We start from the raw sequence: 8,301 nt of genomic DNA, 5'->3' as shown, positions 1-8,301 counted from the left end.
GCTTTGGGCACTGCCACGTGAGGCCTCTATGTTAGGAGCTACTTGTATTTTTTGTGCCCATAAGGGGAAAGTCAAGAGACTCCCAGAGAGAGTGACCAGGAGCCCTCACATCATGGAGCTGAGCAGGTAACCAACTCTGATAGACCCGAACTTGGGACTTCCTGTTATGCGAGGTAGCGAATTATTCTCGTTATTTAAGTCACTTTTAGTTTATTCAGTGACTTGCACCTAAAGGATCCTCGCTGATACACCTGTTTAAGTGTTATTATCTATGTTTGAAGGAGGTAGGAGAAGGAGTGAGGGGATAGACCAAGCTCCGCAGATCTACCAGCAAGTGTAGGAGACCCTCTCATGATCTTGGTAGTCACCCCAGTGGAAGTACTAAAAGCTTAAATGCCAGTATTTGGGAAAATAATTTGCTTTTTTCACTTTCTTTTTCCCTGAGACCTGACCTCAGGCTTTCACAATCTCAAGTTTTCTTCTCATTTGTAAGACATCCTTTGTTTCCAGGGATTTTGAAGCCATAGCTTTTTTCTTCACTTCTTGCTCTGGCCCTTAAATATTTCCATGGCTCCATTCACCACATTAGATGAAAAATGTCATTAGCTCCGAATAATTGTTAGTGGCTGTTCAAGAACTGACTATAGAAATTCAACCTTTCCCTAGTGACTGGTGTGCAATTTTGTGACACCTAACAGGGTCCTATGCTCTGTAGATCATAGGACTGGGAATGGCTGTTACTGTGGCTGCAGATTTTCAAGAACTGTATTCTTTTGAGCAGAAGACCCTGCAACCAAATTCTCAGATTCTGTCTTTTGTTTCCACAGTCTTATTTTTGGCTCAGGTGAAACTATGTTTTCCAACAGGATAAAATTGTTTATATCTGTTCTTCCTTCAATAAATACAACCTCAAATAGTATAACCTTTAGAAAATGTATTGTTTTCATTTTAACTTTATCGTAGTTATCTAATGAAGGCAAGATATTCCTGAAGGATAGACAAAACAGGGAAAATTGTGTGTTCCAAACCAAAAAAGAAATCAGAGAATGTTAACCAAATCTTAACTTGATTGAAATCTTATTTTGCTGAGTTTTATTTTATTTTTTTTAGTTCTAAATTGAGTATTAAAGCATAGAGCACAATGATATCAATACATTTTCTTATCATAATGCTATGTATCCCAAAATGAAGTACGGTATTAAATATGTATTCTATTCCTCCATTGGGGTTTGCATCCCATGTCTTCTCAAAGACTTTCCTCAAACACTCCCTCTCCTGCATCAACCAATTCTCAGTTCCTGATGGACTATTACCACCAGCATACAAACAAGCACTAATATTGGGTTTTTAAAACAAATCAAATAAAACCTTCCATGACCTTGACCTGAATTATCTTCCTACCACTGTTCCATTCCTTCCCAGTTCATTTTAAATTGTTTTGACAAATAAAGAGTCATGTCATATGATCTTCTACATCGGTCCAATCAAGTTTCCATCCCTTCTATCCCAGAGAAAAATCTTGTCAGGGTCACAAAAAAAAAGTATGCAGTGGTCACCGTTCTTTCCTTAACCAGACCTTTCCATTGCTTTCAACATAGCTGCTCACTTTTCTTCCTAAAACTCTCTCATCTCTTAATGTCTAGGACCCCATGTGCTTGTAACTGAGTGCCTGCATTGTTAGCTGCTTCATCACAGTCTCCTTTGCTGGTTCCTTTTCTCCTCCTCAACCACTAAATGTCCTGGGCTCTCTAGGCGACATTTTTTTAAGCTTCAGCTTTAAATATAACTTGTTTGCTATGACTTCCACATCTGTAGCTTAAGATCCAAACATGCCCTGCAACTCCAGAATCATATATCTAACACCCTGCTGGATATTTGTCTTCAGGTGTTTTAAAAAGCATCTTAAAATTAACACAGCCAAGATAGAACTCTCGATTCTCATAGAACTCAACTACCAAACTAGCTCCTTTCAGGTTAACTTTTTTGAATAAATAACTCCATCCAATTTCTTAAGCTCAACTTTCAGGGATTTTCCTTATTTCTCATTGTCCATCAGAATCCCCACTCCCAAATGTAAACATATAAATTATCCACATATCATGTAAAATTTGCCTTCAAAACATATCCTAAATCTGTCTTCTTCTTTTCCATTTCTACTATTTAAACCATAATTGCTCAGATTATTCATGGCACTTTAGCTAGTCCCCTGTTTCCATTCTTCTCCCAACACAACAGTTGTTTTGTTTTGTTTTCTTTTTACTTATTAAGTTTATTGAAGTATGATTTACATGCAATAGAATCTATTTTAAATTTACAATTTGGTGAGTTTATCAAATGTATACACCCATATGATCAGCAACCCTATCAAGATACAGAATATTTCCATCACCCCCCGCCCAAAATAAATTTTCCTTGTATCCATTTGTATTTTACCCACCCTCACCTCTGGCCTAGGCAACAACTGACATGCCATTACTATAGATTAGGTTTACCTATTCTATGATAGTATATACATGGGTTCATATAGCGTGTGTTCTTTTGTGTCCTAGGTAGCTCAGCACATTTTTTGAGATTCGCAAACGTTGTGTCTAGTAGTTTGTTTCATTTTATTGCTTGGATATACCACAATTTGTTTAAGAAAATATCAGAGAAAATCTTTGTGATCTTAGAGGATAAAACTACTAAATAGGCTATAACAAAAAATTAACACCATCATGATGAACTGCCCAAAATTAATGTTAACTTACAGCCCAGGGAGATGTTGCTAGGGAGTATACCAAAGAAACCATCCATTCTAAAAATCACATAATCAAGAGGATGTATATGTCTAAGCCTGTTCTTCAGTGGGGAAGTAGTAAGGTATAGTAATTAGTTTAAACATACTTAGTAGATAAACAGTGAGTTTTGGGGAAAAGAGATTATGTTTTCTGGGATAATCACACACAGGTGACAAGCTAAAAATGGCATAAAATCCCTTGAAATTCTTACATAAAATTACAAGGTATCTGATGCATCCACAGTGGAAACAATATGCTCCTCCAGTTAAGGAATGGAAAATTAATTATAGGGCATTTCCAAGTAATGTAATCAATACTACTGTAGTATTAAGTAGACAGAAAGCCCTGCTTTCAAACAGAAATTGCTTTCTATTATCTTTAATAAGTGATGTGTGTACTTGATAGTCTGGATAACCACTAAGGAGTCATTTCCACAATACGCCTCCATTTAATGTGAAATCATATGGAAGGTGTCCCAAACAACTGTTCAGTTTCTTTTTATCAGTTAAGCCTTAATTAATTTTATTTTATGTTCCACTTGTTGAATGTGCTCTTGGAAAAGACTTTGTTCCGTTGTTGGGTGAATTATTCTATGATTTCAGTTATGTCCTGCTGATTGACATTTTATTCAAGTCTTTTATCTCCTTAGTAATTTTCTGCAGAAATTTCAACTATAATTGTGGATTTGTCTAATTTTGTTTACAGTATTTTTCAGTTTTGGCTTCATAGATTTATGAATCTGTTATTAGATACATATTCAGAATTATTATATTTTCATGTTGAACTGACACTTTTATTACAAAATGCTCCTTCTCATCTTTGTTAATATTCCTAGTTGTGAGGCCTTCTCTGTATATTTTCCCATCATTTTACTGTTAGACAATCCGTAACTTCATATTTAAAATGTACTTACTCTAGATGACATACAATTGGATTTAGCTTTTAAATCCAGTGTAATATTCTTTGGCTTTTATTTGGAAAGTTTAGAGCATTTATAATTAATCTAATAATTTACATGGTTGTTTTAAAGTATGATTTGGCTATTTGTTTTCAATTTGTCCCATATACATTTTTTTTGAGTTTTATGGTTTTATTAAAACAAATACAATGTGCACACAAGCTGTCTATTCATTTTCTTTGCTGTGCAGCCTGGCTTTGGGATTGATTACTCTGATGACCAGCTAGGCTGCTCTTTCCACAATGGCTTTGCGGTTCTTGGAGGAGACGTTGTGAGCAATCTCAGCACAGTAAGATTTGCTGCACATCAGCAGCATTTCAATCTTCTTCACATTGTGGACCAGGAACTCCCAGAAGCCACTAGACAGCATGTGCTTTGTTTTCTTGTTTCTCCGATAACCAATGCTGGGCATCAAGATCTGGCCCCTGAATCTTCTGCATGTCCTATTGTCAATGCCCCTGTGCTTCTGCCAGTTCCATATAATTTTGACATATCGGTCCGACTGGTGTTAGATGGACTTCTTGGTCCTCTTTTTGATTATCTTTGGCTTCGTGAGAGGTCTGAGGGCAGCCATGATGCCAAGGAGATGGCTGCCACCTTCAGAGGTAGCATGGAGGAAGAGAGTAGCCCATATTTTTTGTTCTTTGTCCCTGCATTCTTTCTGACTATTTAAATATTTTCATTATTCAGTTTTTCTCTACCATGGTCTTACTAGCTATAACTTTTAAGTTTACACAGTAAGAGCTCTAGGATTTGCAATATGCATCTTATCACAGTCTTTCTTCAAGTAATATTATGCCTCTTCAGTTTTAATGTAAGAAATGTATAACAGTACATTTCTATTATAGCCTCTTCTTCTTTATACTCTTATTGTCAAATAATCTACATCTATGTGTGCCATAAACCCCACAAATATATTATTTTTTAATTTAAACAATAAAATATATTTTAAAGAAATTTAAAAATGAAAGAATTTTTTAAATTTACCCACAGTTACTATTCACAGTATTTTTTATTTATTAGAGAAACTCTGGTTTACTGTTTCTTCAGACTGAAGAATCTTTGGTTTCTTCAGATATTTGGGTGATGAATTCTCCAAGTTTTTATTTTCCTGAACATATTTTTATTTTAGCTTCATATCTGAGGGATATCTCTGGATATAGAATTCTAGGCTGACAGATTGTTCAACTTTTTAAAGATATTGTTCCAATATATTTTGGTTTGCATTGTTTCTGATACAAAGCCAAAACTTTCTTATGTTTATTCCCCTGAATTTCATCTTTTCTCTGACTGCTTTTAAAATTTTCATTTTAACAATGATTTTATAAAATTTGAACTACATGTTTTTGGTTTTCTTTTTTCCTTATTGGAACTTTTTGAGCTTCTAGGGCATGTGGCCTTATAATTTTGAACAAATTTGGAAAGTGTTAGTCCATTATATCTTCGATTTCCCTCTACCTCCTTTCTGGAACTGTAATAACGCTATTGTTAGAGTTCTTAGGGTCATCCTACTGTTCACCAAAGCTAGATATGTAATTGTTTCAGTATCTTTTTTTCCCTCTATGCTTCTGTATGGATAAGTTCTATTATGTCTGTAAGCTCACTGATATTTTTTCTGTGGTGTTTGATCTGCAGAAAAGTTTATCAATACACATAATGTATTTTAGGTTCTAGACATTCTATTTGTCTCCTTTTAATATATTATATTTCACTCCTCTCTATGTTCACGTTTACATCAACTCTTGAACGATCTGGATATTTCCTACTTCCCAGTGCTGAGGTACCTGAATTAGGTAAAATACTGAGGAATTACTGTTGTACATTTGTCACCATAAAAAATGATCCTTCATCACAGGCCTCTCTTTTAGTCAGTGGGTTCATGGTCTGAGAATTGGATCACATCTGGAATCTAGGGAAAACAATTGTGACTTCTTTTTTACTGTCATTTTATTTTATTTTTTTATTAGAGTATAGTTGCTTTAAAATATTGTTAGTTTATACTGTAGATGCCAGAGTGTTAAATTTTGTTTCACAGGATAATGCTCTCATATTGATAAACTCTCTCATCTCCAACTTTCTTTTTGGTTCTGTTCCCCTTCATTTAGCATCCTCAACATCCAATCCTGTGCATCTACTCTTGTCGCCTCATGGATATTGGTACGTTTTAGCCAAATCCTGCAGCAACGGCAGCACATAATTTTCCTCATTCCTTAGCAAGGCTAATAGTTCTCCATATGGATGTTCTAGGATTGGTGCTGGTACTATCTTAGACCGGGTTTCCTGAAAATGGAATTTTTAATGGGAAAGTTGATGGACAATATTCTTAGGAAGTTCACCTGTAAGAATGTGAGAAAGGCAGGATCTGGCAGAATGAGAAGTTGAATCACAATGTACAGTTGACCCTCGAACAATGAGAGAGTTGTTGAACAACCTTCCACACAGTTGAAAGTCTGAGTATAACTTCAGTTGGTCCTCCCTCTATGTGGTTCCTCCTCATATGCAGTTCTGCATCCATGGATTCAACAACCACAGATCATGTAGTACTGTAGTATTTATGACTGAAACGTATTTAAATGTAAGTGGAACTGTGCAGTTCAAACCCACATTGTTCACAGGTCAATGGTAGTTGCAATTGAGGCTTCAGCTGATTTACAGAAAACGCTGGAGCTTGGTGGGCCCTTTAGAGTTGTCCCAAAAAAAGATAAGGATGCCAGGTGTTTGAATCTCTGCATTTATAATCACTGTCCACAAGCTTCCTTTATCCACTGCTTACTCAACCACAGGAAGGAATGTAATTTGAACAAATCAGCTCCTTGGTACCAAAGAAAAATCCCACTGAATGACTTAGCTTTAACTTTTCCATCAGCAGTTGGTCGATAGATGCTTTGGTCCTAAAGAGGTGACCTGGGCAGAAAAACCAATATCTACTATAGACACAAAATGTTGAAAGCAGTTCCTTCATTCTTTCTCTCTGATTTCCACACTTATATTTGCAATTGCTTAGTGCTAACTTAGACAGTCATCATGGTCAAACTTAGCATTGTGCTCCTTCATTCTATTTAGTAAAATCCACCTTTTTTTTTTTCTATTTCTTATCTCAGTTTTTAGCATCACTATTTACCTTGTTAAATAAAATGGAACTCTGGAATTCATCCTTAGACTCTCCCCTCTTTTTTCTGTCTTTAAATTTTGTTCTGATCAAAATGCTCTTTCATCCTCTTCTCTACATAATGAAATTTTATGTATCCTTTAAGATTGAGCTCAAGTATCACTTCCTTTGGAGCCACCTTTGTTGCTCTAAGCAAAATTAATTACTCTTTCCTCTAAACCACCAATTTACTTTGTACATTCTATTAGTCCTCTAGGCTGACACAAAAAATACCACAGACTAAGTGACTTAAACAACAGGTATTTCTCCCAGTTCTAGAGTCTAGAAATCCAAGATCAGGATGCTGGCATGGTCAGGTTCTGGTGAAAGCTCTCTTCCTGGCTTGCAGATGGCTACCTACTTGCTGGGTCCTCACATGGCAGAAAGAAAGCATCTAAGCAAGCTCTCTGATGTCTCTCCTTATAAGGGCATTGATCCATCATGAGAGCCCCACCCTTATTACCCCATCTATCCTAATTACCTCCCAAAGGTCCCATCTCTAAATGCTATCACACTGGGGTTTCAAGTTTAAACACACAAATTAAGGGGGAAGTAACATACATTTAGTCCATAGCATACATTATTCTATCAGAGGACTTACCACATTGTAATAGTATAATCAGTGTATATGTATAACTTCTCTTTATACCATGAATTTCTAAAAGGCAGGCACAGTCTCATTTCCTTTTGATTTTCAGTGATTAGCACAGGGACAGCTATCAGGTTATGTTTAAGACTTATGTGCTGAACTTTGAATAAATCTGTGTTATTCATGTGCCACATTTAATATAAAATGACAAGTCTGGGTTTCTAATCCTATGTTTTTTATATGCTGGTAGCTTGCCAATATCAAGATTCTGGTAGTGATGAATTAGTCATTCTTAGATGGCAGACCCTATTTTGCACTCACAGAACACTAGAACTTTATAGCACATTCCACAAATGTAATGAATTAGATGTATATTTAGCTCCTTACTATTTTTTACTCTAGTTCCACAAGGATAGAGACTATGTATATTCTATTGATGACTACATATCTTATGCCTAATACAATGCCTTGCATTAAGAAGACAGTCAATAAATTTTTAAGAAATTATAGACATGAATACATTGCACTTGCAGATCTGGAAAACACTGCTATGGAAAAAATACAACATTTCAAATATTCACCAGGAAGAATTTTAGGCAGATTAGCTTGAGTATTAACTGCTGATAAAAAACCAAAAAAACAACAAAAACAAAACCATCAGTGATTCACATAGAAGTAGCACTTTAAAACGATAGAATCAGACTTCCCTGAGAAAAAGCATGTAGATTTTGAGGGTTAAATCCTGAACTAAAAGAACAGCCTTTGTGAGGACTAGCTGTAGTTACTGACCAGTTATTAAAACTTCTAAATATTCCAGATATTGAAAGCC

General features: G+C 35.6%; 1 pseudogene; it reads right to left on the bottom strand.

Annotated features, from left to right (window-relative positions):
• Positions 1-3,901: 3,901 nt before the first annotated feature.
• LOC102994822 (putative 60S ribosomal protein L32') lies at positions 3,902-4,309 on the bottom strand (annotated as a pseudogene).
• Positions 4,310-8,301: the final 3,992 nt, after the last annotated feature.

The sequence above is a fragment of the Physeter macrocephalus genome, chromosome 8 (assembly GCF_002837175.3).
Source record: "Physeter macrocephalus isolate SW-GA chromosome 8, ASM283717v5, whole genome shotgun sequence".
Classification (NCBI taxonomy): Eukaryota; Metazoa; Chordata; class Mammalia; order Artiodactyla; family Physeteridae; genus Physeter; species Physeter macrocephalus.
This window is presented reverse-complemented; position numbering and strand designations above follow the sequence as displayed.